We start from the raw sequence: 26,930 nt of genomic DNA, 5'->3' as shown, positions 1-26,930 counted from the left end.
TGTGGGTGTCGGTGTCATGTGTGATTTCTGTGTCATGTTGTCTGCCGTTTTGTGCGTCATCTCTTGTGTGTGTGTGTGTGTGTCGGTGTTGTGTGTGATTTCTGTGTCACGTTGTCTGCCGTTTTGTGCCTCGTCTCGTGTGTGTGTGTGTGTGTGTCGGTGTCGTGTGTTCTGTGTGATTTTTGTGTGTCGTGTTGTGTGCTGTTTTGTGTGTCATTTTATTTGTGTGTCATGTTGTTTGTGTGTCGGTGTCGTGTTGTGTGTGTGTGTGTCAGTGTCGTCTGTCTTGTTTTGTGTGTGTGATGTTTTGTGTGTGATGTGTGTGTTGTCTTGGGTGGCCACACAGGGTAATGCACAAAGCATTCCCCTCATGGAGGAAGAGTGACACAACGTGGCCACTCAGGAGTAACACACAAACAATTCTGCCCCCCACCCCCCCGAGCAACAGTGATGTATGTGGCCAATTCAGGTCATGCACAAACCATTTCCTCATGGAGCAACAGTGACCCCGGGTGGCCCCTCAGGGTACTGCACAAACCATTTCCCTCCTACAGGAACAGTGACCCCGGGTGGCCACTCAGGGTACTGCACAAACCATTTCCATCATGGAGAAACAGTGACACCAGGTGGCCAATCCAGATAATGCACAAACCATTTCCCTCACAGAGCAACAGTGAGAGTGGGTGGCCACTGTTACGAATTATACCTGACAGGTCACGCACACAAGCTGCTGCGAATTATACCCGATAGGTCACGCACAGGAACTGCTGCGAATGATACCCGATTGGTCCCGCACAGGTCGAGTCTAGGCTGAGGCACACGAACGAAGTCCACAACGGCAGGGTTCCCAAAAAGACTAAGTTTATTACGCTCGAGCGTGGTGCCCCCCTGCTCATCAGGAGGGGACCCCGCATGCAGGTTATACAAAGATTATAGACCTTTCAGCAAAGCACGTTGCCCTCGTGCATCGGAAACCTTAGCCAATAGACAAACCCTTCCCTTACCTACCACCTATCCCTGCTAGGTACATTCCCCGCGCTAAACCATGACTTCAACTACATTGCATGGTCCTAAAGCAATGCACCAGTAACTTTTCTTATCAGGATGGGAGGCCCACATCAAGGCCAGGAGGCAGGGAGTTAGGAACAGACAAAGAACAGAAACCGGGAGATAAAACAGGCTGGAGACAAGGGCGGGGGGGGCGGAGGATTTTCACAGGAATGCAGTATCTAAGAAACACTCCTCCTGGTGCATGATGTGCTTGCTTTTAGACAATGGTGGGCCCCAAACCAAAATGGAGTCACATATGCTAACTTTTCCTTCACACCACTCAGGGTAATGCACCAACAATTTCCCTCGTGGAGCAACAGTGACACCGGGTGGCTAATCCAGGTATTGCACAAAGCATTTCCCTCATGGAGCAACAGTGACACTCGGTGGCCACTCAGGGTAATGCACAAATAATTTCCCTAACGGAGCAACAGTGACACCGGGTGGCCAGTCAGTGTAATGCACAAATCATTTCCCTCCTGGACCAACAGTGACAGTGGGTGGCCAATTCAGGTCATGCTCAAATCATTTCCCTCATGGAGCAAGAGTGACACCGGGCAGCCCCTTGGAGTAACACACAAAGCATTTCCCTCACGGAGCACCAGTTGCACAAACTGAGTTTAATAATAATAATAATAAACAAAAAATAGTTTCACTAGAAAAGGTAGATTTTCAGTGATTATAAGGGATAGCAAACAGAAGAAGGCAGATTACTAAGCAAATACAAATACACACGCATACTAAGCCTAAGATCTTAAAGAGACTGGATTCAAGAAGTTATTTCCCATCCTAAATGTCTTTTGGCATCTTGAAGAGTTTCTGTAGCTTAGACTTCCCGTTGTTTCTCTTTACAGACTAGACTCCTGTCTTAGTCTGGACTTCCCCCTTCTCACTTCCTTTGTCTCTTCAGGTACTTTCAGCAGCCTTTCTACTGCCCTGCATGATTTTCGTCCGCTCCGACTTTTCCATGGCTCCCGAGACCTCACCTGTGGGAATGCACACCTACCCGTGTCCTACAAAGGGAGGCGGCACCAGGAGAGCAGAGGAGAGAGAGACTGAGAAAGTTGGCCAACACACAAGAGAAGAGAGAAAAATATGGGAGGAAGGCAAGCAACTCACCAGCTGGAGTCATCCTCCTAGATGCCACCTTCTCCTGCGAAGGAGACACCGTTCCTGGCCAGAGAAATGAGCAGCCCCTGAAAATGGGGACCTTGTCTCTCTCCTAACCACAGCTGGTCAGGAACCTTTTCTTACAAACCCAGCCCCAGCTGATGGGGAGTCCCCACCTGGAGCCAGGCGAGCCGTGAGCAAAGCCTTAACCAAACCAGACACTTATCTCACTGACATTCGCGACTGCTCCGCTGCCAACCGGACGACTCCTGGCTGCATCAACAGTGCTCGCAGGCTCACCGCTCTCGCTCGCTTTCCATCCGATGAGGGGAGTCAACTGTTTGTACTAAACCCAGACCAAGGAAGAAAAACAAAGAAGTTACCATCTCAGTGGGCCACATCGCGTAGGCTATCATTATACAATGCTCCATTGGTGCTGGAAATCTTGCCTTCATCCGCGCATCAGCCCCACGCGATGAACCGAGACAGAGTTAACCCCGACAGTCACCGCTCCACGCTCGCACCCACTGCCCGGCATGATTTTCCTCCGCTCCGACTTCTCCATGGCTCCCGAGACCTCACCTGTGGGAATGCACACCTACCCGTGTCCTGTGAAGGGACACGGCACGAGGAGAGAAGAGGAGAGAAGAGAGAGAGAGAGTTGGCGAACACACGAGAGAAGACAGAGAAACATGAGAGCAGGGCAAGCCACTCACCACCTGGAGTCATCCTCTTGGATCCAACCTTCTGCTGCGGAGGAGACACCGTTCCTGACCAGAGAAACGAGCAGCCTCTGAAAATGGGACCTTTTCTCCCTCGTAACCACAGCTGATCAGGAACCTTTTCTTACAAACCGAACCCTAATTTACGGGGCTTCCCTACCCGGACTCAGGTGGGGCGTGAGCAGAGTCCTCACCAAACCAGACACTTACCTCACCGAGACTGGCGATTGCTCGGCTCCCAGATGGAGGCCTCTTGCCTGGCATCACCAACGGTCACAGGCTCGCTGCTCTCACTCACTTTCCGTCGCATGAGGGCAGTAGACTCTGAGGCTTGACTTCTTTTTCCTTGGTACTAAACCCAGCACAAGGGGAAAAAAACAAGTAAGTGACCATCTCAGTCGGCAACGTCTCGTAGGCTCCTCTGTTTGCCTCTCCCACACGGCGGGGATCCGCCCTCCACTCTCCTCCCGTTACACCTTGAGCATCACAACCAAAAAGCCCCTTTTCTAACGGCACCCCACAGAGTCACTCTGCTCAGGAGACTCTGGCCCCTCCCCAGGCTTAACCCCCCCGAGCCCCGTCCCCGGCGAGGACGCCCACGGCCGGTGAGGAGGACGACGGCGAGTGCGGACGAGGAACTGGAAGCACTGACCTCGCAGCCAGGTCTGCAGAGGGCAGAGAGCGGAGGCCTGGTTCCGCCTCCTTGGAAAGAGGCCCAAGCGGCTCAGGCCCCCTCCTGCCGTGTTCCCCTCCGGCGAGAGCTCCGGCACCATCCCTCGCCAGAGCCGCTGCGAGAGCCGAGCCGGAGCCCTCGCTCCCCAGCGCTCGACGGGGGCTGGGAATCTCGCCCTCGGCCCTGCCGCCCTCTTCCCTCCCGTCCACACCGGCCCCACGCGCCGCCCAGAGACCGAGTTCACCCCGCCCGTCCCCGCTCCGCTCTCGCACCCGCTGGGGGTCGTCTCCAGGGTTGTGATTTCGGTGTCGTGTCCTCTGCCGTCTTGTGTGTGTGTCGCGTGTCGGTGTCGTGTGTGATGTCAGTGTTGTGTTGTGTGCCGTTTTGTGTGTCGTGGGCGTGTGAGACATCGTGTGTTGTGTGTGTGTGTCAGTCGTCGTCTGTGGTGTGTGTCGGTGTCATGTGTGTCAGTGTCGTGTGTTGGCGTGTGTGTGGTCTGTGTGTGTCGGTGTGTGTGCGTGTGACATCGTGTGTGAGAGACGTTGTGTGTTGGCATGTATGTTTGTGACGGCATGTGTGAGAGACATTGTGTGTCAGCATGTGTGTTTGGTCTGTGTGTGTCGGCGTGTGTGTGAGAGACATCATGTGTAGGCGTGTGTGTGTGTCGGCGTGTGTGTGTGTGTCGGCATGTGAGAGATGTCGTGTGTGTGTTGGCGTGTGAGAGACGTCGTGTGTTGGCGTGTGTGTCGGCATGTGAGAGACGTCGTGTGTGTATGTTGGCATGTGAGAGACGTCGTGTGTTGGCATGTGTGTGTTGGCATGTGTGCGATATCATGTGTCATGTGAGTGTGTGTGGGTGTGTGTTGTGGGTGTGTCAGCGTATATGAGAGCCGTCGTGTGCAGTGCGTGTGTGCGTGAGTGTGTGTCGGCATGTGTGAGAGACATGTTTCTGTGTGTGGGACATTGTGTGTCATGTGGTGTTGTGTGTGTGTGAGACGTGGTTGTGTGTGTGTTGTCTTGAGTGTTTTGTTGAGTGTGTGACGTGTTGTGTGTCAGTGTTGTGTGTGATTTTTGTGGTGTGACGGGTTGTGCGACGTGTTGTGCGCGTGCGACGTGCAGTGTACGCCTGACATGCTGTTTACGTGCAACGCGCGATGCGCAACGTGCCTGCGACGCGCAATGTGTTGAGTGTGCGACATGTGACGTGCTGCCTACAACGTGCGACAGGCTGTGTGCTATGTGTTGTGCATGTGACATGTAAAGTGCGACGTGTTGTGCGTGACATGCGATGTGCTGTGTGTGCGACGTGCTATGTGTTCCACGTGCAATATGTCAGTGTCGTGTGTGTGTCTCTCAGTGTCGTGTGTGTCTCGATGTCAAGTAGTGTGTGTGTGCGCGCGATGTGTTGTGCGTGTGCATGTGCGTAGTGTGACATGTGTGTGACATCATACGTGCAACATGCGACAAACTGTGTGCGACGTTGTGTGTGTGTGACATACATGCAACGTGCTTTGTGTCGTTGAGTGTGAGTGAGACGTGTTGTAGGTTGTGTTGAGTGTGAGACATGTTGTGGGTCGTGTTGAGTGTGTGAGTGTGACATATTGTGGGTCGTGTTGTGTTGAGCGTGACACGTTGTGGGTCATTTTGTGTTGAGTGTGTGTGTGTGTGTGAGATGCTGTGGGTCATGTGTGTGATGTTTTGTGTGTGATGCTTTTCGTGTCCCGGTGTGTGTGTGTCTGTGTCGTGTGTTATTTTTGTGTGTCGTGTTGTGTGCCGTTTGTGTCATCGTGTGTGTGTGACGTGTGTGCGTCCGTGCGTTCGACGTATTGTGCGTGTCCGTGTGGGAAGTGCGAAGTGGGATGGGTCAACTTGCCACCCCCTTCCCCAACACTTTAGCCCCCTGTCGTAAACATGACCCTACCCCCTCCCTAGGGTGCGACTGACACTAAAACGACCTAAAAGACCCCCGACTTATCACTATTGGCTGGCACCCCATTGCCACCCGCACTTCTATGCTGCTGCTGGCCAAACCCTCCCCCCAAATCTCAACCCCACCCCCTACCCGGAACCCAACTGGAACCCTGACCCCATAACCTGCCCCCCAACTCGAAACCCCTGAACCAAAACTGGAGCCCAACCCTCACCCCAACCCCAACCTCCAGCTCTGAACCCAGCCCCTCGAAGCCCGACACCGCTTTAAGCCAGAGCCCAGTTCCCCATTCCCACCCTGGGCAACAACAGTGCAAACCACACCCTCCTGCCCCCCGCCCAGGAATCCTGCTTCTTACCACCCCTTCTTTGGAAATGAACCTTTTCTCCATTTGCATCCCACACACCTTCATTCTCCTTTGAGGGGTTATTTAGTGACAGGGGTCTACACAAGGCAACTCTTTGCTATTCCAGCGTAACAGGACACAGAGACGTGAAAACAGTGCAAACAACATTCCACGAGTTTTCAGGAGGTTTAAACACCCAATACAGTTGCACATTGAACAGTCGCTTTGATCTCTACTAACACACACATCCGTTGGCCTGAACACACTCTGACACAAGCTGCTCTTCCAGCGTCACACCTTGTACAAACATTACTGCAACAGCGTGTAGGGCAGCGTGACCCCCGGGGGTCTGTGAGCTGGTTTCAGGGCGTCCGCAGGACCCCGCAGCTTCGCCTCCCCGCCTGTTCCACCCACCGCCTGTGCTTCCCCGGAGGGATCTCCAGACTGTCAGTGCTGCCCGGAGCTTCCCTTCCCTGCCAGGCCTGAGCAACCAGCGCTTGTAACCAGGCCACTCACAGCCTCCCCGCGGGGAGCGTATGGACACAAACCGGCTGGAGAGCAGTTAGGGCAGGAATCCCTGGAGACTCGGGGAGCATCTTCAGCGGATGAGGGTGACACACCCCACAGGAGCTGAATTTCCCACTCGGGTCTAAGTCGTGCCGTGTGGATGGGGCAGCACGGTTGGGAGGCTCTGTTTGCTGCGGTGGATCCACTGGGGGTTGATGTCGTGGGGGTCGAGTGAAGACCCACGAAATTGACAGCAGAGCGCTCTCCGGTCGCCGTTGGGACTGCGCCGGGAACGGCAGGAGGAAGGGAAGTCGACCGAAGAGCGTCTCCCGTCGACCCAGCCCAGTGTAGACACAGCAGTAAGTCGACCGAAGCGACGTCAAATCCAGCTCTGTTATTCACGCAGCGGGAGCAGCGTAACTTAGGACGATTTACTGCGGTAGGATAGACACAGTGTGAGGCCTGAGTTTCCCCTGCAGTCTGGATGCTCAAACACCGGCTTGGCAACACAAGTCAGCAAGCCCAGGCCACATAGAGACAGGCTCAGTGTGCAGTGTGGACACACCCTCAGACAACCCCAGGATTGTCAAAGGAGGAAATCCTTCCTGTGTTTTGACTTGCTGGTAGAAGAGCCGAGTGACATTGGAGCTCACCGAGCTTCACTGACAAACGCAGCGCTCCAGCACCTGAGCTCTCGGGCTCCCTGTTGAAAGAAAAGCTGAAGGAGCGACCAAGGTCAAGGAGAGGTGCTCGTCTTTGGCCAAGGGCAGGGAGTCCCACCCTCAAAGCGAGAACATTTCTCTCTTTGTCCGTCTGTGTTGGGGCAGGAGCGATAACACGTCCTCCTGCATTTGCTATTTCAGAGAGTAGTTTCTGGCTGTCTTCTCAAAGACAGGGTGCAAAACAGGCCTCAAACCTGACTGAGAGGAAACAAGAACGATGCAGCTCGACTGAGCCAGCTGAGAATTGAGATGTGCCCCTTTGCTCGAGTGAGGGAATGACCTGTGAGGGGACTGGAAACCTGACCGGCCAATTTTTAACTCAATCAGCATCTTTCCTCTGAGTGCCGTCACTGTAGCTTCAATACTCCAGCACCGGACGCCCTGCCAGCTCTGGGCCCGACAAGCTTTCCTGGTGATTGGATTCTGGAGAGCAGGGGTGCAGGGAAGCCACAGGTGCATGTGGCTCCTTGGTGAGGTTTTCCTTGCAAGATGTGTGTGTGAGTCTGTGTGTGTAGGAAGCACTGAGTGTGGCAATGAGTGAGGCTTCCAATCCTCTGGCTCTGCCGGGAGAAGGGGCAATTCAGGCCACCACTGAGCTGAGGGAGGGAGATGATTTTCTGACAGGGAGGGACGCCTCCTCCCAAAGGTGCTTGGCAGGCAGCCCTCCTTCCCAGGTGCGTCCCGACAACACCCAGTTGAAAAGGGACCCTGCCCAGCCCTCCTCAGCGCGGTGACAATGAGCGAGTGAGGGAGCGTGGGGGAGAGGGAGCGACAGAGGGGAGGGAGATGGCGTGAGCGGGCCGGGACCTCGGCGAAGGGGAGCGCAAGGGTGTTCAGTTTTGTTGGGTGCGGAAGTTGGCAACCCTAGATCCAGGGGCAACAACTCCAACCTTCAAAGAGGCTGGGCAGGGGCAGGACATCAGCTTGGAGGGGAGGGGTGGGTGGGGCAGTGACATCACCAAGGCCTTTTGCAGGAACTCAGCCCATTGGGCAAAGGTGGTGGGGAGGGGGTGACCTCCAGAGAGACCCCGACATCAGCCGGGCAGGGCCGAGGTGCAGGGCCAGGGCAGTCTCTGAGACCCCCCCGGCTTTGCAGCCACACATCTCCTTCTCCAAGTCGAGGCCGGGGAGAGAATTAGGATTCACGTCTGTGAGCGTGAGGAGGAGCCTCTGTGGAGTTTTCTCCTTTCCTACCCCTGGTTGTGCCAGAAAACGAACTTCCCTTGGACAAGGTCAGAGGCTCCGAGAGGTTTGGAACCTGTTGGGTCTGATGCACCTGCTGCAGGCAGAATTCTCGGCACAGAAAACACTGGCTTAAGGGGGCAGAATTTGATTTCCTACCTCGGACTGTGACCCTTGGAATCACTGGGGACCTGGGGGTTTATCCTTTTTGGTTTCCCTTTTCCTCTTTCCTCCCTCCTTTCTCCTCTTTTCTTGCTTCCTTTCCCCCTTTTCCCTGCTTCCCTCCCTCTACCAAGGAGGGGTGTGTGTGGAGTGTGGGCAAGGGAGGGGGGGTTGCTCACATTGCGGGAGGTCCTCCCAAAGGGGTGGGTCCGGATCTGAGAGTGATCCCCTCTGATGGTGATCAGGGCCCTCCTTTGAGACATCTGGTGAGACCTCTCAGCCTCCCGCCCCTCAGCGTCTCAATGCTGACTGGCCGAGCAGGGGGCTATCCACAGCGAGGAGACTCAGGTCCTTTTGGTCTCTTTCAAATCAGGGAAATAAGACACAACCAATCCAAAGTATGGGATTCCTCTTGCTGCTTCTCTCCATTAATTGTCTCTTAGCAGTTGATGATTTCCTCCAGTGTTCCAGGTCATCTAAAATACTTGCTGAATAATTCCTATGAACAACTGTTGGTCTGTAGGTCACCTGAGAGCCCTTTATTCTCATCGGTCAATGTATGAAATTCAAGATGTGACAGACAGGTGGAAAGTCAGGAGCAGTGTTTCCTCTAATTTGTTATGTCCGTGTGCTGTAAGGCGATTTTGGTACATGGTCATATTCTGTTTTGAATGTTGCTGAAATTAAAAATGGAGTTTAGAAATTCAAGATGGCGCACATGATTGGAAGGGTTTGAACTCCATCTTGGTACCCTTTCTTCCTGGCATTTTCCCGCCAAAACTCTGTGTCCCTGAGGGAACCGGAGGGGCAGAGAACTGGCTGGGCCCGGTGGGGCAGGGCCCGTCAGCGTGCGCCTCAGGAATGTGCGCCAGCGCGAGCGTACGAGGGAGGGTCGGGGGTGACGCAGGCGCTGTCCACCATGGAGGCAGCCACGGCCAGGCTCTTTGCGCGGCATCGGATCAAGACTCCGGCTCCTAACATCTGTCAAGGACTCGGATACTTACCTGACTCCTGTCATCCACCAAAGGCCCCAGTGGAGGCTTTGCTGTCGGCCCAGATCTGTTGATCTCCTGCTTCGGCAGTAGAGAGCCAGATCCTCCGATGCTCCAGAGATCCTGAGACGGACCGTCCGTTGTCGGTGTCCTCCTTCTGCAGCTTGGAGAGAGAGAGTCATTATTTTTCGGGCATTTATTAGTTTAACCAAGGGACAGTTTAAGGGTCCTTTATGCCCCTTGCTGGAATCTATGGGTAGGTATTTGTAGTGTTCCCCACAGTGAATCTTCCCCCAGTTGTATCTATCCCTTAATAAATCTTCTTTCTCTTTAAGGTTATATTCTTTCTATCCTTTATTTCAGTGCAACATGGGTGGGAGGCACAGAGATTTCTAATGCTCCCAGTTGATAGATGCTGGTAGGAGTCGGACCTGTTGAAAATGTCACCTCCTTATTATTCCTGACAGAGATTTGGGGGTAACCGTGCGGAATGAATGTTGTTCTGTGCACCAATATGGAGATGAGGGGTGACCCCTCCCCTGTACGTTGCTGCACATTCCAAACTTCATTCTGCACATGGACGCTGTGTGGTTGGCTGAAGGGTTCGGCGTGTGGGAGGGGGCTCAGGTGGGGCAGAGGGTTGGGGTGTGGGCTGTTGGGTGGGGCCAGGGATGAGGGGCTCAGGGCTAGGGCAGAGGGTTGGGGTGCAAGAGTGTGAGGGGTCCATCTGGGGGTGCGGGCTCTGGGGTGGGGTTGAGGATGAGGGGTTTGGGGTGCAGGTTCCTCCGTCTAATCTCCAAGATGCTCTGGAAATAAGACGCCGTGTCCTGTGGTGAGCTCCCAAGAGCGGAGGGTGTGAGAACTCCAGCAACTGAGAGGGCAAGGGATTTACCGTCAGATTGTTTCAAATGCTGCATTCGTCAGGTGACATTGAACAGCAACGCTCAGCTAACATCGTGGAGAAAGGAATTCTCTGCTAAGGATTCAAGGTGCCCCTTTGGCCAACTCCACCCCTTCCCTGAAGGGAGTGTGCTCAGAACAACCCCTCCTCAGCCGAACACACACAAACCCCCAGCTGGGCGCCCAGCACAAAGCAAGGGAGGGGCTTTCTTGGATTGTTTTACTTTACAAAGGGTTTTTTCAGAAGCATTTCCTGTTCCCCATGGGAAGGAAGCGGATGGTTGTGGGGAAGGGAACCTCAGCGTGGTGGAGCTGGGAATTTGGGGAGAGGCAGAGGGAGGGGAGTGGGTGAGGGGGTGAAGAGGCAGTTGCAGGAGAGGGAGGCTAAAGGGGGTATGTGGGGCAGCTAGGTGAAGGGTTTGGGGGTAAGGCTGAAGGAGGGCAGTTGGCTGTAGGGGGGAAAGACTGAAAGGGCAGCTGGGGAGGAGCCTAGGAGGGGGGGAAGGTTGAGGGGGGCGATGAGGGGAAGGGGTCCAGGGAAGTTGGGGGAGGCTGAATTGGGGCTGAAGAGGTGATGAGGGGAAGGGAACATTTGGAGGGAGGCTGAAGAGGTGATGAGGTATAGGGGGCCGGGGCAGAGAGACAGCTGGGGGGGGGGCTGCTCATCCCCACGGGAGGGGAGGAGGAAGAGGAGCTCCCCTGGTATCAGAAGCTGCTTCTTTATTAGAACTTTCTACGTTCCTGAGCAGGGTCCTGGGATCAAAAGGTTCGACAGGGAACTAGAGAGATTCCTGGCGGCTCGGTCCATCGATGGCGATTAGCCAGGATGGGCAGGGATGGTGTCCCTAACCTCTGTTTGTCAGAAGCTGGGGAAGGGGCGACAAGGGATGGATCCCGGCATGATTCCTGTCTGTTCATTCCCTCTGGGGCACCTGGCACTGGCCACTGTCGGCAGACGGATACTGGGCTAGATGGACCTTTGGTCTGACCCCGTCTGGCCGTTCTTTGCTCTTCTGTTCTTATCACCTGCTCAGTGACATCTGCAAGTTGCTGCCCTCACTCACCTCCAGCATCTGCTCCCTGCAACCAAAGGCAGGGGAAATCCCCCTGAAGGGGGGAAATTGGAGGGGAGGGCTGGGCAGAGGGACAAAACTGGGAGCGGATCAGGGGTTCAGACAGGGGGGCTGCCCTGCTAGATAGGTGCAGAAGAGAAAACCCCCAGATAGAGGGTGGTAGAGGGGATAACAGTTCCCACAGATGGGGTGAGCCATCAGCAGCCGTTCCAAAAGAGGGTGTGGTGGATGGTCGAAGGACTTGTGTTCCTCACTGGATGGTCCCTCTCAGCACCCCCTCCCCAGGACTGTGGTGTTAAAGGCCCCGGGGGGCCCATTGCCCAGGGACCGCAGCTCTTCTCTCGCTGACATGGTGGACTGAGCTGCCAGTGGAAACTTGATTCAGGGAAATAGTTTACACCCTCCCCCCGAATCCCCTCAGCATAACGCAAATGGATACTTTTATAAGTGTTGACCCAGTTTCCAAGAATTCCTGGCCGGTTTCCGTCTCTATAACATGTCTGCTTGGAGCCTCATAGGAGCTCCAAATGTGACATATCTGCTGTTCTGATTGCCTGAATTGGTCTCCCTGTCCTGAAACCCCCTGGCTTGCTGTCGTTCTGCATCTTTTCATGATTGATTTCCTAACAATGTTGTTTGGATGACACTGTCCAGTAGAGCAGGAACCCACCCGAGAGGTCGGAATTAGGAAACCCCGGTGATCCAATCCCCCGGCCCGAGCTCTTTCATTATTTAGCTGCAGGGAACCAACTTCCACAGGAGCGCGGGAGAGAGCCCCACCACAGCACCGTGCTCCACACCCTGACCTGAAACATGGGGACCCTGGTTCAATCCTTCCTCCCTTGCAGACAGTGGGGGGGTGATGCTGGCAGCACCAGCTCCTGCTCAGGCCTCCCTGAGCCACAGATCGAGCCCAAAGGCAGGCTTGCCTTCGTGGCAGGACAGAGCAGAGGGCCCAAGGGGAGTGTCTGGGACTCCCTCTTCAGGCTGTTGCCCTGCCTGGGGAGTTGTCTCTTGGTGGGTGAAATCAAACTATCGAGCTCCCAATCCCCATGGGGTGTGTGCCCTGGTGTGTAACACTCTGCCCTGAGGTTGGTACTCACGCCCTGAGCTACGCTAGGCAGCTGGACACAGCCCAGGTGCGTGCTGTGAGAGAAGGGTCGGGCTTGGACACCTCCCCCTCGTCAGTCTCTCCCATTCAAGGGCTTGGCCTCATCTGGAGTAGTGTGTCCAGTTTTGCGCCCCACCCTACAAGAAGGATGTGGAAAAATTGGAAAACGTCCAGCGGAGGGCAACAAACATGATTAGGGGACTGGAACACATGATTTATGAGGAGAGGCTGAGGGAACTGGGATTGTTTAGTCTGCGGAAGAGAAGAATGAGGGGGGATTTGATAGCTGCTTTCAACTACCTGAAAGGCGGTTCCAAAGAGGATGGATCTAGACTGTTCTCAGTGGTAGCTGATGACAGAACAAGGAGTAATGGTCTCAAGTTGCAGTGGGGGAGGTTTAGGTTGGATATTAGGAAAAACTTTTCACTAGGAGGGTGGTGAAACACTGGAATGCGTTACCTAGGGAGGTTGTGGAATCTCCTTCCTTTGAAGTTTTTAAGGTCAGGCTTGACAAAGCCCTGGCTGCGATGATTTAGTTGGGGATTGGTCCTGCTTTGAGCAGGGGGTTGGACTAGATGACCTCCTGAGGTCCCTTCCAACCCTGATATTCTATGATTCTTTGATTCTATCAATATGGGGGTTACAGGGCACCTAGAGGAGTTGGATTTTATGTTTGCATTTTGCATAATGAAAGAGAAGGGATAATCATGTATTAAATGGATTGATGTATGATAGGATTTGACCATATTCTGCCAGCCACCCTTTCTGAGAGCAGGAAGGAACGGCCTCGTGTGCCATTGGTAAAGAGGCATCAGCCAGATTCTGATGTCTGAAGCTGATTTCAGGCAGGAATAGACCAGAACATTCCTGGTCACCTTTTGTTTTAGGATTTGGTTTCATTATGGTATTTGCTCTAAGGTCTTGTTTCTTATCTGCATTACAAATTAAGTTGTGTTTCTTGTCTGCATTGCAAACTAAGTTGCCTAAGGTTCTTTTGTAATCCCTTCAGAAACCATATCATCCTTTCTAAAATGTTATCCTGTCTGAAAGTCTCCGTCAAATTGTTTGGTGTGAGTGAGAAATGTGTGCATAGTTCAAAATAAAGGTGAAAAGCCATCACAAATGTCCAGATGGTCAAGAAGACGTGAGAGACTTGGAAACAGCAGGAGACAATCAGAAAACATCCATTGTATCCGACGCTAAACATGTTAGCAGCATTGATGACCTCAGAGGCGAGGCAGGCACCCTGAATGCAAGACAAAGAAGAGCTAAGGATGGGAAGCCAACAAAACCACCAAATGATAACAGCGGAAAACCCGGAGATTAACCCCATTTAAGGACTAATGATTACAGAATGACATTGCAAAATCCATAGACGAAAGTGGGAATTTACAAGTCTAAAGCTGGGGTGTTTTGCCATCAGACTCTGGGTTCAGCCCTGCAAAGCCTCGGAGCATGGGATCGCGACCGACGGAGCCCAGCTCCTTGTGTTCAATTTAACTGGCCATTAGATTGACAAGAGCTACAGGAAACTGGTAACTGTAAGACCATCTGCAGGGAGTGTGTGTGTGTGTGTGTGTGTGTGTGTGGTTAAATGCGTATGCTTAAGTTGTATTTTCAATAAATGCGGCATATTGCCTTTTCCCCTGAAAAGATCCCGTGTGCTTCTTATCAGAATAAGATGCTCCCCCAAGGAAGAGAGTGTCACAAAGACATCCCATGACTCTGCCCCCAACAATTGGAACTAGGACATGAATGTGGAAGAAACAAGAAGAACTGTGTTAATGGTTTATTTACAGTAACTGGAAAGCAGGAAAGTAAAAGGAGCTGAGAAGGAGCTTTCATAACGACAGCGTAGGGCAAGGAGACGCAGAGATTCTGAGAACAGTTTTCTTAATGGCACTAAAGTCACAGAAATGGCCAGGAAGTAACCCAGGGAATTAAGGAATTACCATCTCACGTGAATAAATCTCTCTGTTCCGCTCACTGTCCCGTTCCTTCTTCTTTTGCTTTGTTGTTGTTTCAGGAGTAGCTTTTCTTTCCCTGCTCGAGAGCATGATTGGCTGTCAGTCGCCCCATCCTCTTCTGGGAGCAGGTGCCAAGAACTAAAAAAGCTTTCAAAGACTGGGCTCTTTCCCTTTTGATTTTCCTTCCACTCTCTGTCGGCCTGTGTCCTTGCTTCCCTTTTGCTGCTGCTTCCAGGTGGTTGGTTTGAGGTCCATGGGGTCTGTGGTGTCCCGGTTTGGGTGGGTTATTGGAGGAGGGGGAGGACGAGTCTATGGCAAGAGCCTGCGATTTGCCTTGCCTGCCCGGCTTGCGCTTTTGGCTTCACTTTTGGTTTTTGATTTTTTCCTTCCACTATCATCAGTTCATCTCTTCATCACGTAATTGTCCGGAGCCTGGCTCAGAGCTGGAGGCAGGAGGAGAGAGACAAGAGTGAGATTTCAGCATCTCCAGGTAGGGACCACAGCTCCAGGAGGCCCCAACAAACACTGTGGGGTTTTTAATTCACAGCTGTTGGTCGGTCTTGGGGAAACCCTGGTGCACCAGCGGGGGTGGGTGGGTTGGCAGGGGCGGGGGAGGGGGCCCAGCTGGGAGGTGGAGGGGTCTGTGTGGTGCGAGCTGTGGGAGGAGGAGAAGGGGGTTGTGGACAGGGGGCGATTGGCTTGTAGGGATGGGGACTGGGTCTGGGAGGGATGTGGGGGAGGGAGAGGCTATAGGGGACTTGGATCGGGGACTTGGGTCAATGGCATGGCTGTGGCTGTTAGGTTGGGAGGGGCAGCACCATGGCCGCCCCCAGGGGGACACAGCATGGCTGTGGGGGGCTGTAGGGAGGGGAGGGGTCTGTGGGGTGGGGCGGCTGCAGCCTGGCTTGGGGCGAGGAGGACAGTTGGGGGGGGACTGTGGAGGGGCTCGGCCACACTGGGGCCTGGGGGCTGGTGGGGAGGGGCAGTGGGGTGGCAGCCGGCCATGGCTGTGGGTCGCTCTTGGGGCATCTCAGGTGGGGGGCCCCAGCGGGGGACGGGGGGTCTGGCAGTGCCCCCGGGGAGAGAAGGGGAGACCTGCCCCCGCAGGGAGCTGCTTCCGGGGCAGCCTGTGGGGAGCGGGGGGGGCCCAGGCTGCTCCCAGCGGGGGGCTGCGAGTCCCTGCCCCGGGCAGAGGGAAGCTGCGGCAGCTCCCCGCAGTTGGGGGGCAGGGACATGTGGGGAGCAGGGGGGGGCAGAAGGGGGGCAGGGGGCTCTGAGCCGTTCCGCCCGGCCCCGAGCTCCGGAGAGCCCCCGGCCCCGGCCCTGCTGTCCCCCCCTACAGCCTCCGCTACCGGCGCCGCCGGCCCATGCTCCGGGCAACGCGGGCAGGGGGCAGGGAGCAGGGGAGGGGTGGGGCAGAGGGCAGGGGAGTTCGGAGGAGGGGTCAGGGGCTGGGGGGCAGATGGGGTCGGGGTGGTGAGAGGGCGGGGAACAGGGGGTTGAATGAGGGCAGGAGGTCCCGGGGCAGTCAGGGAGAAGGGGCGGTTGGATGGGGCAGAGGGTCCGGGGGCCAGGCAGGAAGGAGAGGGGGGGTTGGATGGGGCAAGGGTCCTGGGGGGCCCCTCAAGGAACAGAGGGGTTGGATAGGGCCGGAGGCCCGGGGCGGCCGTCAGGGGGCGAGAAGCGGGGGTCGGATGGGGGAGGGAGCCAGGCCATGCCTTGCTGTTTGAGGAGGCCCAGCCTCCTCTAACTGGCCCTCTGTACAATTTCTGAAACCCGATCCGGCATCAGGCCAAAAGTTTCCTGCCCCTGGCTTAGGGCCTGATTTATGCAAAGACCCATTGGGAGTGTGTGAACATTGCCCCATTTCTGAAACTGGAAACAACCCCCTGGACAGGGCTGGGAAAACAGAGCAGAGCACTGGAGCCTGAACCCCCTCGTCAGAGACTGCGATGAAATCATCTCAGGCATTGGCATCCTGACAGCAGGATTATCTGGCTGTGTCGACTCTCTCCTCAGGCCCTGAGCGACCAGCACCCCTAGCCAATGCCTGAGATGACGGGGCGTCCAGGATTTCCAGGTTTATGGATCTTGGGTAGCAGATAGAAGACCCCTGGTTGGGGTGCCAGGGGCGTGTCTGTGCAGATTTGTTCTTGTGCTTTTTCAGGGAGTTTCTTGAGCAGATGGTGCAGTTTCTCTTGGTAACCCTGAGTGGGATCAGAGGGGAATGGGCTGGAGAATGTGGAGTTGGAGAGCTGCCGAGCAGCCTCTTGTTCATATTCCAACCTATTCAGGATGACGACAGCACCTCCTTTGTCAGCCTTTTTGATTCGGATGTCAGAGTTGTTCCTGAGGCTGTGGACGGTGTTGTGTTCTGCATGGCTGAGGTTATGGGCCAAGTGATACTGCTTTTCGACCACTTCAGCCTGTGCTTGTCGGCTGAAGCACTCGAGTTGAAGTCCAGTCTGCTGTTTCGACCTTCAGGCAGAATCCTTCTTTTTGTCGTGTTGGTCGGAAGGTCTCTGTGGATTAGTGTGTTGTTCAGAGGTGTGTTGGAAATATTCCTTCCGTCGGAGACGTGGAAAGTTGGATTTCAGGTCACCGCAGAACTGTATCATGTTGGTGGGGGTGGAGGGGCAGAAGGAGAGGCCATACACGACACCCACTTCCTGGACACTACAGTGCTAATAAGCGATGGTCACATAAACACCACCCTATCCTGAACCGCTATGCTTACCTACATGCCTCCAGCTTTCATCCAGACCACATCACACGATCCATTGTCTACATCTAAGCTCTAAGATACAACCGCATTTGCTCCAATCCTTCAGACAGAGAAAAAAACACCTCCAGGATCTCTATCAACCATTCTTCAAACAACAATCCCCACCTGCTGAAAGGAAGAATACCCAGAAGTCACCTACTCCAGGACAGGCCCAACAAAGAAAGGAACAGAACACCACCAGCCATCACCTTCAGCCCCCAACTGAAAGATCTCCAGGGCAGAATCAAGGATCTACAATCTATTCTGAAGGATGATCCCTCAATCTCACAGATCTTGGGAGACAGGCCAGTCCTCGCTTACAGACAGCCCCCCAACCTGAAGCAAGTACTCACCAGCAACCACACAACAAAAACACTAACCCAGGAACCTATCCTTGCAACAAACCCATTGCCAACTCTGTCCGCATATCTAGTCTAGGGACACCGTCCTCAGACCTAATCACATCAGCCACACCATCAAATGTGCCCAAATACATTTGTTAGTCTCTAAGGTGCCAGAACTACTCCTCGTTTTGTTTTTGTTTTTTTGCTGATACAGACTAACACGGCTCCCATTCTGAACTAAATGATTGCATCTCTCCCCACAATAGATCTAGAAGCACAAAGAACACCCTGGAGACCAGGCCTTTAAAAGTTAGGAAACATCAGAGTTAAGGTGACGTGTACATACTTCGCGCAGTGCTGTTCTGCATGTGTGTTATGATACAGACTCACAAGTGTGGCCTTGGGGTCAATTCTCTGCCCCCCACAGCATCAATTTCCTCCAGACTCCCAAGGGAAGTGTTTCAGAGTAACAGCCGTGTTAGTCTGTATTCGCAAAAAGAAAAGGAGTACTTCTGGCACCTTAGAGACTAACTAATTTATTTGAGCATAAGCTTTCCTGAGCTATAGCTCACTTCATCGGATGCATACTGTGGAAAGCGCAGGAGATCTTTTTATACACACAAAGCATGAAAAAATACCTCCCCCCACCCCACTCTCCTGCTGGTAATAGCTTATCTAAAGTGATCACTCGCCTTATAATGTGTATGATAATCAAGTTGGGCCATTTCCAGCACAAATTCAGGTTTTCTCCCCGCCACTGCCCCCCCCCCCCCCCCACACAAACCCACTCTCCTGTTGGTAATAGCTTATCTAAAGTGACCACTCTCCTTACAATGTGTATGATAATCAAGGTAGGCCATTTCCAGCACAAATCCAGGGTTTAACAAGAACGTCTGAGGGGGGGGGTGGGGGGTAGGAAAAAACAAGGGGAAATAGGTTACCTTGCATAATGACTTAGCCACTCCCAGTCTCTATTCAAGCCTAAGTTAATTGTATCCAATTTGCAAATGAATTCCAATTCAACAGTCTCTCGCTGGAGTCTGGAATTGAAGTTTTTTTGTTGTAATATCGCAACTTTCATGTCTGTAATCGCGTGACCAGAGAGATTGAAGTGTTCTCCGACTGGTTTATGAATGTTTTAATTCTTGACATCTGATGTGTGTCCATTTATTCTTTTATGTAGAGACTGTCCAGTTTGACCAATGTCCATGGCAGAGGGGCATTGCTGGCACATGATGGCATATATCACATTGGTGGATGTGCAGGTGAACGAGCCTGTGATAGTGTGGCTGATGTTATTAGGCCCTGTGATGGTGCCCCCTGAATAGATGGTGTCCCCCCCTCACATACGTGACCCAGGGGGGAGCAGCTCAAACACGCACAGGAGCCGGCTCGGGGCAGGACATGAGCCCTGCAGGGCAGGGGTGGGGGTGGCAGTGACATCACAAGGGCCTTTTGCAGCACTCAGCTGATTGGTGAAAGGAGGTTGGGAGGCGGTGACCTCACAGAGAGTCCACGACAACGGCCAGGGAGGACAGGCTGCAGGGCAGGGGGATCTCAGAGACCCCCGGGGCTTTGCTGCAGGGAGTCTCCTTCTTGAGGTGTCTCCTTGAGGACTGAGAGAGAATTCAGGGTCTCGTATGTGAGCGCGAGGTGGAGCCTCTCTGGAGTTTTCTCCTTTCCCACTGCTCATTGAGCGAGAAGACAGACGTCCCCGTGGAGAAGGTAAGAGCCCCAGAGAGGTTTGGTACCGAGGCAGCCTGATCCACCCGGTGCTGGCCAAATTCTCGGCACGGAAAACAGGAGGTTAAGGTGGGACAATTTTCCCCCAGCTAGGCCTTTGTCCCTTTGAGTCTTTGGGGTTTGTCTTTTTTGGTTTCCCTTTTCCTGCTTCCCTCCCTCCACTGGCGAGGAGGGGGCTGCTCTTTCGCCCTCATGGTGGGAGGCCTCCCAAAGAGATGGGACAGGAAGCGTGCTCTGAGAGTGATCCTCACCGGTGACCTGAGCCATCCCTGGGCCATCTGGGGAACCCTCAGCCCACCGCCAGAGTCTCCACGCTGATTGGCTGAGCAGGGGGTCTCGTGGCAGGGAGGAGACTCAGGACTTTGTTGTTCTCATTTAAGGCCCAGCAAATAAGCCAGAACCAATCATCTGCTTGGTGAATTGTTCTCCTTCTCGCTGCTGATTGTCTCTGAGCCGTTCCTGGTTCTTGCTGGTGTTCTCGTGCTTCTAAAACACTTGCTGAAGAATCAGTGTGAATGGTTGTTGGTCTGTAGCTCATTGCAGGTCCCTTTATTCTGATCATCCAGTGTGTGAAACTCCAGACTGATGGTACGTTTGAAAGTCAGGACACCCGGGTCCTGTTCCCAACTCTATCCCGACAGGTTGTGTGATGTAAGACAAGGCCCTTCACCTTTCTCTGCCTTTGTTTCTCCCTCTGTCAGTTGGGGAGAACAATCCTCTCACACCTGCCTCCCGGTGGGGGGAGGCTGGGGAGCTGTGGGGACCTGTTTGAGAGCATCACTCGTAGCAGTGTATCGTAGGAGGTGTCCTATCGGGTTGAGTCATTCCAGAGGATGATGTCGTGCAGCAGAACCCCGTTTTCCCAACCTGGCGTGACACAGCTTTGCATGTGAACCGAACCAAGGGCGCACACAGGTCCAGAAGCCGGCGATTTCTCCTTTGGCCGCTAGATGGCGCTGCAGGCACCCACTTCCTCCTTCTCCTGGTCAGCGCAATGGGGGTTAGTCTCCCCAAAAAGAACGCCCGTCTCACTTTGAACGTTCCTTGACGTGCACCCTGTGGATTGTCGGGATACGTGTCCAAAAGTTGCAGGGCTTGTTTCATGGTCTCCACAACGGCAATCTTTCTTCCTTTTTAGACGTGATGACATTTTTGGTCAAGATCCTTGATTATTCAGGGACTTATCCCGGAAGACCCAAAGTTTTTGGGACATAAGACTTGTATGGAAGTGTGCACAGTACTAAAGTGTTTTTTGCCATAGTAGGTGACTTGTCCAAGAATGAAGTCAATCCCCCTTCCAAACAAGCCCAAAATGAGCTGTTACCAGATTTGCCCATTCCTCTGGCGTACGCCCATTTATTAGTGTTACTCTTCTGGGGTTAGGGAGATTCTGCAATTCTGTCAATGTACTGCTTTTGTCACTTGTGTTTTCCTATGGAGCGCTACTCCTTCCTTCTGCAAGTTCCCTCCCAATGGAGCTACCCTGCAGGACCTAGGTTCCCCAGTGCTAGGGTCTTCCAGCCCCCAAATCTGATGAACACACACACACACACACACACACACACACACACACACACACACACACACACAAACACACACACACACACTCTGTCATAACTATAAAGGGAAGGGTAAACCCCTTTAAAATGCCTCCTGGTCAAAGGAAAAATCCTCTCACCTGTAAAGGGTTAAGAAGCTAAAGGTAACCTCGCTGGCACCTGACCAAAATGACCAATGAGGAGACACAATACTTTCAAAAGCTGGGAGGAGGGAGAAAAACAAAGGGTTTGTGTCTGTCTGTGTGATGCTTTTGCTGGAGACAGAACAGGAATGGAGTCTTAGAACTTAGTAAGTAATCTAGCTAGGTATGTGTTAGATTATGATTTCTTTAAGTGGCTGAGAAAAGAGCTGTGCTGAATAGAATGAATATTCCTGTCTGTGTGTCTTTTTGTAACTTAAGGTTTTGCCTAGAGGGATTCTCTATGTTTGAATCTAATTACCCTGTAAGGTATCTACCATCCTGATTTTACAGAGGTGATTCCTTTTTACTTCAATTAAAAGTCTTCTTGTAAGAAAACTGAATGCTTTTTCATTGTTCTAAGATCCAAGGGTTTGGGTCTGTGGTCACCTATGCAAATTGGTGAGGATTTTTACCAAACCTTCCCCAGGAAGTGGGGTGCAAGGGTTTGGAGGATTTTGGGGGGGAAAGACATGTCCAAACTCCATTTTTTCAGGAACCCAGATAAAGTTTGATGGTGGCAGTGGAAATCCAAGGGTAAAATAATTTGTACCTTGGGGAAGTTTTAACCTAAGCTGGTAAAAGTAAGCTTACGAGGTTTTCATGCAGGTCCCCACATCTGTACCTTAGAGTTCAGAGTGGGGAAGGAACTTTCTCTCTCTCTCTCACACACACTCACACACATGAACATAGCATGTCTGAGAGGACTGGGTAATCAGCACTCACAAGCTGACCCCTTATGTGTCCCTGGACTCAGTCGGCTGGATCGAACAGCAATTTAAAGCTGTTACCCTCATATGTCCTTGGTCTCACGGGGCTGGGCTGAGCAACACCTTAATCTGCCACCCTCCTATGCCCCAGGTTCAGCACCTCCCTATCCCCACCTTCACCCCACAACCATTCTGCTAGTAACCCACTTGATGAGCAAACCCCACAGGATTTTTGGGGCTGCAGGGATCTTTAGCTTCTGGACAAGGAGCGTTGCTGCAGAGTGAATGGAGAAGCCAAAAACACCCATGGGGTCGGGGGGGGTAAGGGGGAGAGCAATCAGCTTAACTATGAAAGTTATTTATTCCCAGTTAGTAACCTTACAAGGAGAGCCAAACAAACAAAACCCTTCCAAGATTAAATCTAACTTAAATTTGATTCCAAAAGTTAGGGCTAGCAAACTATAACTGATCACAAAAGGCAGGGTCAGGAGGCTATTCCTAGAGAGAGACAGAGACACAGAAAGAGACAGATGGATCTCAGCACTCCTTGAAGCTGGAATCGATCAGGGTTCCCAGGTGGCCTTGGTAGCTGAGGGACCGGAGCGCTGGAGCCAGGCAGAGCCCCCAGCACAATCAGTCAGGAAAAGCGAATGAGGAGGACTTGTGGCACCTTAGAGACGAACCAATTTATCTGAGCATAAGCTTTCATGGGCTAAAGCCCACTTCATCAGATGCATGCAGGGGAAAATATAGAAGGAAGATATAGATATATGATATAGAAGAGAACATGAGAAAATGGGGGTTGCCATACCAGCTCTTAACGAGACCAATCAATTAATTGGGCTATTAGCAGCAGGAGAAAAAAACACTTTTGTTGTGATACCTTAATCGATTGGTCTCGTTAAGAGTTAGAATGGCAACCCCCATTTTCTCATCTTCTCTGTGTATATATATCTATATATCTTCCTGCTGTATTTTCCACTGCATGCATCTGATGAAGTGGGCTTTAGCCCATGAAAGCTTATGCTCAAATAAATTTGTTCGTCTCTAAGGTGCCACAAGTACTCCTCGTTCTTTCTGCTGAAGCAAACTAACACGGCTATCACTCTGAAGCCTCACCAAAGGCTCTTACGTAAATTAAGTTGTCATGGGATAAGAGGGAAGATCCTTTCATGGATTGAGAACTGGTTAAAAGACAGGGAACAAAGGGTAGGAATAAATGGTAAATTTCCAGAATGGAGAGGGGTAACCAGTGGTGTTCCCCAAGGGTCAGTCCTAGGACCAATCCTATTCAACTTATTCATAAACGATCTGGAGAAAGGGGTAAACAGTGAGGTGGCAAAGTTTGCAGGTGATACTAAACTGCTCAAGATAGTTAAGACCAAAGCAGACTGTGAAGAACTTCAAAAAGATCTCACAAAACTAAGTGATTGGGCAACAAAATGGCAAATGAAATGTAATGTGGATAAATGTAAAGTAATGCACATTGGAAAAAATAACCCCAACTATACATACAATATGATGGGGGCTAATTTAGCTACAAGTAATCAGGAGAAAGATCTTGGAGTCATCGTGGATAGTTCTCTGAAGACGTCCACGCAGTGTGCAGCGGCAGTCAAAAAAGCAAACGGGATGTTAGGAATCATTAAAAAAGGGATAGAGAATAAGACGGAGAATATCTTATTGCCCTTATATAAATCCATGGTATGCCCACATCTTGAATACTATGTACAGATGTGGTCCCCTCATCTCAATAAAGATATACTGGCATTAGAAAAGGTTCAGAAAAGGGGAACTAAAATGATTAGGAGTTTGGAACGGGTCCCATATGAGGAGAGATTAAAGAGGCTAGGACTTTTTGGCTTGGAAAAGAGGAGACTAAGGGGGGATATGATAGAGCTCTATAAAATCATGAGTGGTGTGGAGAAAGGGAATAAGGAAAAGTTATTTACTTGTTCCCATAATATAAGAACTAGGGGCCACCAAATGAAATTAATGGGCAGCAGGTTTAAAACAAATAAAAGGAAGTTCTTCTTCACTCAGCGCACAGTCAACCTGTGGAACTCCTTGCCTGAGGAGGTTGTGAAGGCTAGGACTATAACAGGGTTTAAAAGAGAAGTGGATAATTTCATGGAGGTTAAGTCCATTAATGGCTATTAGCCAGGATGGGTAAGGACTGGTGTCCCTATCCTCTGTTTGTCAGAGGGTGGAGATGGATGGCAGGAGAGAGATCACTTGATCATTACCTGTTAGGTTCACTCCCTCTGGGGCACCTGGCATTGGCCACTGTCGGTAGACAGGATACTGGGCTGGATGGACCTTTGGTCTGACCCAGTATGGCCATTCTTACGTTCTTATGTTCTTGTGTTTTCAAACAACAGGTCTTGGTTTTGTTTTGGTGTTTCTCCTACCTGTCCACATTTTCATCAGCACCCTTTGGGAGCTCCCCTTCTTAGGGTGGCTAAAAATCACAACTAAAATTTTTATTTAAATTATGACATTTAAATATAGGGTTTTTTTGAAAATTTACATCAAATTTCTTATCTACATATTGCTAGTTCTTCTCTTCCATTTTATGGTCTTAAATTGTCAAAGTGGATGTTTTCTACTTGTTTGTTTTTTTAGTTTCCTAAGTGTTAATAAGATTTCGGATTTTATGTCAATATTTTTCTACTAAGAAGTTTCACACTTAAAATGCTCATCTGTGCTGAAAAAGACAAGCCCAAGGCCTCATTAATATCCCCTAGTATGAGACTATACAGACGCAGAATTGAAAATCAAGAAGCCTGTGCTCTGCGCCTCCTTGGTCAAGAGCTTTGAGATCTACTAGTGAAAAGCGACGTGGAAGAGCGAGAGGATTTCTGGCCAGGACTCTGTACTTCCACAAGTAAAGAGCTGAAATGCTTCAACCACCAGGATTTGCAGTTTGAAGTCAATAGGACTTGTGCCCTGAGCATTCTCGAAAACCCCTCCCTTAGACGGCTAAAGGCAGGCGGAAGAGCCTAATTTTGGGCTCCACTTTTTGAAAACTTTGGCCGGTATAAAAAAATTGCTATTGTAAATTACTGAGAGTTTAAATAACTTTTTATTGTTAAAACAAAATTGTTTTACTGTTGAAGTGACAGATTTTATGCCACTACATGACAAGTTCTTAATGAAAATACTCTGAGTCCCTGATGCTGCAAATGCTCCCTGAACTTTAAACCACTTTCTATGAGTAAAGTTCTGTGTCTGTTTAAGTGTCTGCAGGATCCAGGAATTAATTTTCAATATTTGGATTTTTGCATATAGCAATTTTATAAATCATGAGACCCAGGGGCTGGGAGGTGTGGGGGCTGTGGGATCTGGCGTGGGGCTGGGGATGAGGAGTTTGGGGTGCAGACAGGGCAGGATTAATGCAGGGGCTCTAGGGGCTGCAGCCCTGGGCTAAGGGGGACTCCGCAAAAAGATCTCCAGGCTGCCAACAGTGCAGATCTTTTGGTGCGGCCCCCTTAGCCCGGGACCCTGGGCTGTGGCCACTAACGTCCCTGCGTCCGGCCCTTTCTAGTAGGGAGCAGGGAGGCAGCTTCGTGCACTGCTGTCCCTCCCTCACTGTGCTGGGCTGGAGCTGGAGCTGAGAGTGTCTGGAAGCTCCGCCCGCCCGCTGCCCTCGCCTGCAGGCTCCACCCCGCAGCTCTCATTTGCCGGGAACCACAGCCAATGGGATCTGTGGGGGCGGTGCCTGCAGCCAATGCAGGGCAGCTCAAGGAGCATCCTTCCCCCCCCGGGGCCGCAGCCAGGGACATCCATGCGCCACCAAATGGGAGCTGCCCCAGGCAAGCACCCCGCACCTCAAGACCCAGCCCTGAGCCCCCTCCTGCACCCTAACTCCCTCCCAGACCCCCACCCCAACCTCCTGCCTGAGCCCCCTCCTGCACCCTAACTCTCTCCCAGACCCCACCCCCACCCCAACCTCCTGCCCTGAGCCCCCTCCTGCACCCTAACTCCCTCCCAGACCCCCACCCCCACCCCAACCTCCTGCCCTGAGCCCCCTCCTGCACCCTAACTCCCTCCCAGACCCCCACCCCCACCCCAACCTCCTGCCCTGAGCCCCCTCCTGCACACTAACTCCCTCCCAGACCCCCACCCCCACCCCAACCTCCTGCCCTGAGCCCCCTCCTGCACACTAACTGCCTCCCAGAGCCCACCCCCCAACCTCCTGCTCTGAGCCCCCTCCCACACCCTAACTCCCTTTCAAACCCCCACACAACCTCCTGCCCTGAGCCCCCTCCCACACCCTAACTCCCTCCCAGACCCCAGACCCCCACCCCAACCTCCTGCCCTGAGCCCCCTCCCACACTCCAAACCCCTGATCCCCAGCCCTGGCCCCAGAGCCCGCACCCCCAGTCGGCCCCCTCGCCACCTTCCGCACCCACCCCCCTGCCTCAACCTGCAGCCCCTCCTGCGCTCTGAACCCTGCATTTTTCACCACAGCCTGGAGCCTGGGGGCCACAAAATCGAATAGCCCTGGGCCCAAAGAGGCTGCGCGGGGGCTCAGGCCAGAGGACTCCCCCAAGCCCTCTCCCCACCAGCAGCACGGTGCTCCGGGGGGAAGGGGCCTCTCTCCCCCTGCCGGGCGCTGGCAAGAGGGAGCTCTGGGGGAAGGGGCCTCTCTCCCCCCACTGGCAGCAGCGAGCTCCGGGGCCAGGAGAGAGGCCTGTGGCAGCCCTTCATCCCCAGCTGGCTCCCCTCCCATCTACCCCTCTCCTCTCCAGGCCCCTGCTGCGTGGCCCTTCATCGCTGGTGTGCGAGCGCGCGGCTGAGAGGGAACTTAGACTCCAGCCCCCTGCTCGAAGCAGGACCAAGCCCAACTAAATCATCCCAGCCAGGGCTTGGTCAAGCCGGGCCTTAAACACCTCGAAGGAGGGAGATTCCACCGCCTCCCTAGGGAACCCATCCCAGTGCTTCACCACCCTCCTAGTGAAATAGTGTTTCCTAACATCCAACCTAGACCTCCCCCACTGCAACTGGAGACCATTGCTCCTTGTTCTGTCATCTGCCACCACTGAGAACAGGCGAGCTCCATCCTCTTCAGGTCGTTGAAGGCTGCTATCAAATCCCCCCTCACTCTTCTCTTCTGCAGACTAAATAAGCCCAGTTCCCTCAGCCTCTCCTCATAAGTCATGTGCCCCAGCCCCCTAATCA

At 52.7% G+C, this 26,930-nt stretch overlaps 1 long non-coding RNA gene across 3 annotated transcripts; it reads right to left on the bottom strand.

Annotated features, from left to right (window-relative positions):
* Positions 1 to 2,714: 2,714 nt before the first annotated feature.
* On the bottom strand, positions 2,715 to 9,614 carry LOC119566040. Of its 3 annotated transcripts, none has more exons than XR_006290578.1 (4): positions 9,409 to 9,614; positions 3,093 to 3,234; positions 2,877 to 2,953; positions 2,715 to 2,769 (listed from the first exon to the last, which is right to left on the bottom strand). It is a non-coding gene; the product is annotated as an uncharacterized LOC119566040 (long non-coding RNA). The 3 variants fall into 3 exon arrangements; XR_006290577.1 differs by having other exon boundaries at positions 2,877 to 2,930; XR_006290576.1 differs by having other exon boundaries at positions 2,715 to 3,234.
* Positions 9,615 to 26,930: the final 17,316 nt, after the last annotated feature.

This window comes from Chelonia mydas, chromosome 4 (assembly GCF_015237465.2).
Source record: "Chelonia mydas isolate rCheMyd1 chromosome 4, rCheMyd1.pri.v2, whole genome shotgun sequence".
Classification (NCBI taxonomy): domain Eukaryota; kingdom Metazoa; phylum Chordata; order Testudines; family Cheloniidae; genus Chelonia; species Chelonia mydas.
This window is presented reverse-complemented; position numbering and strand designations above follow the sequence as displayed.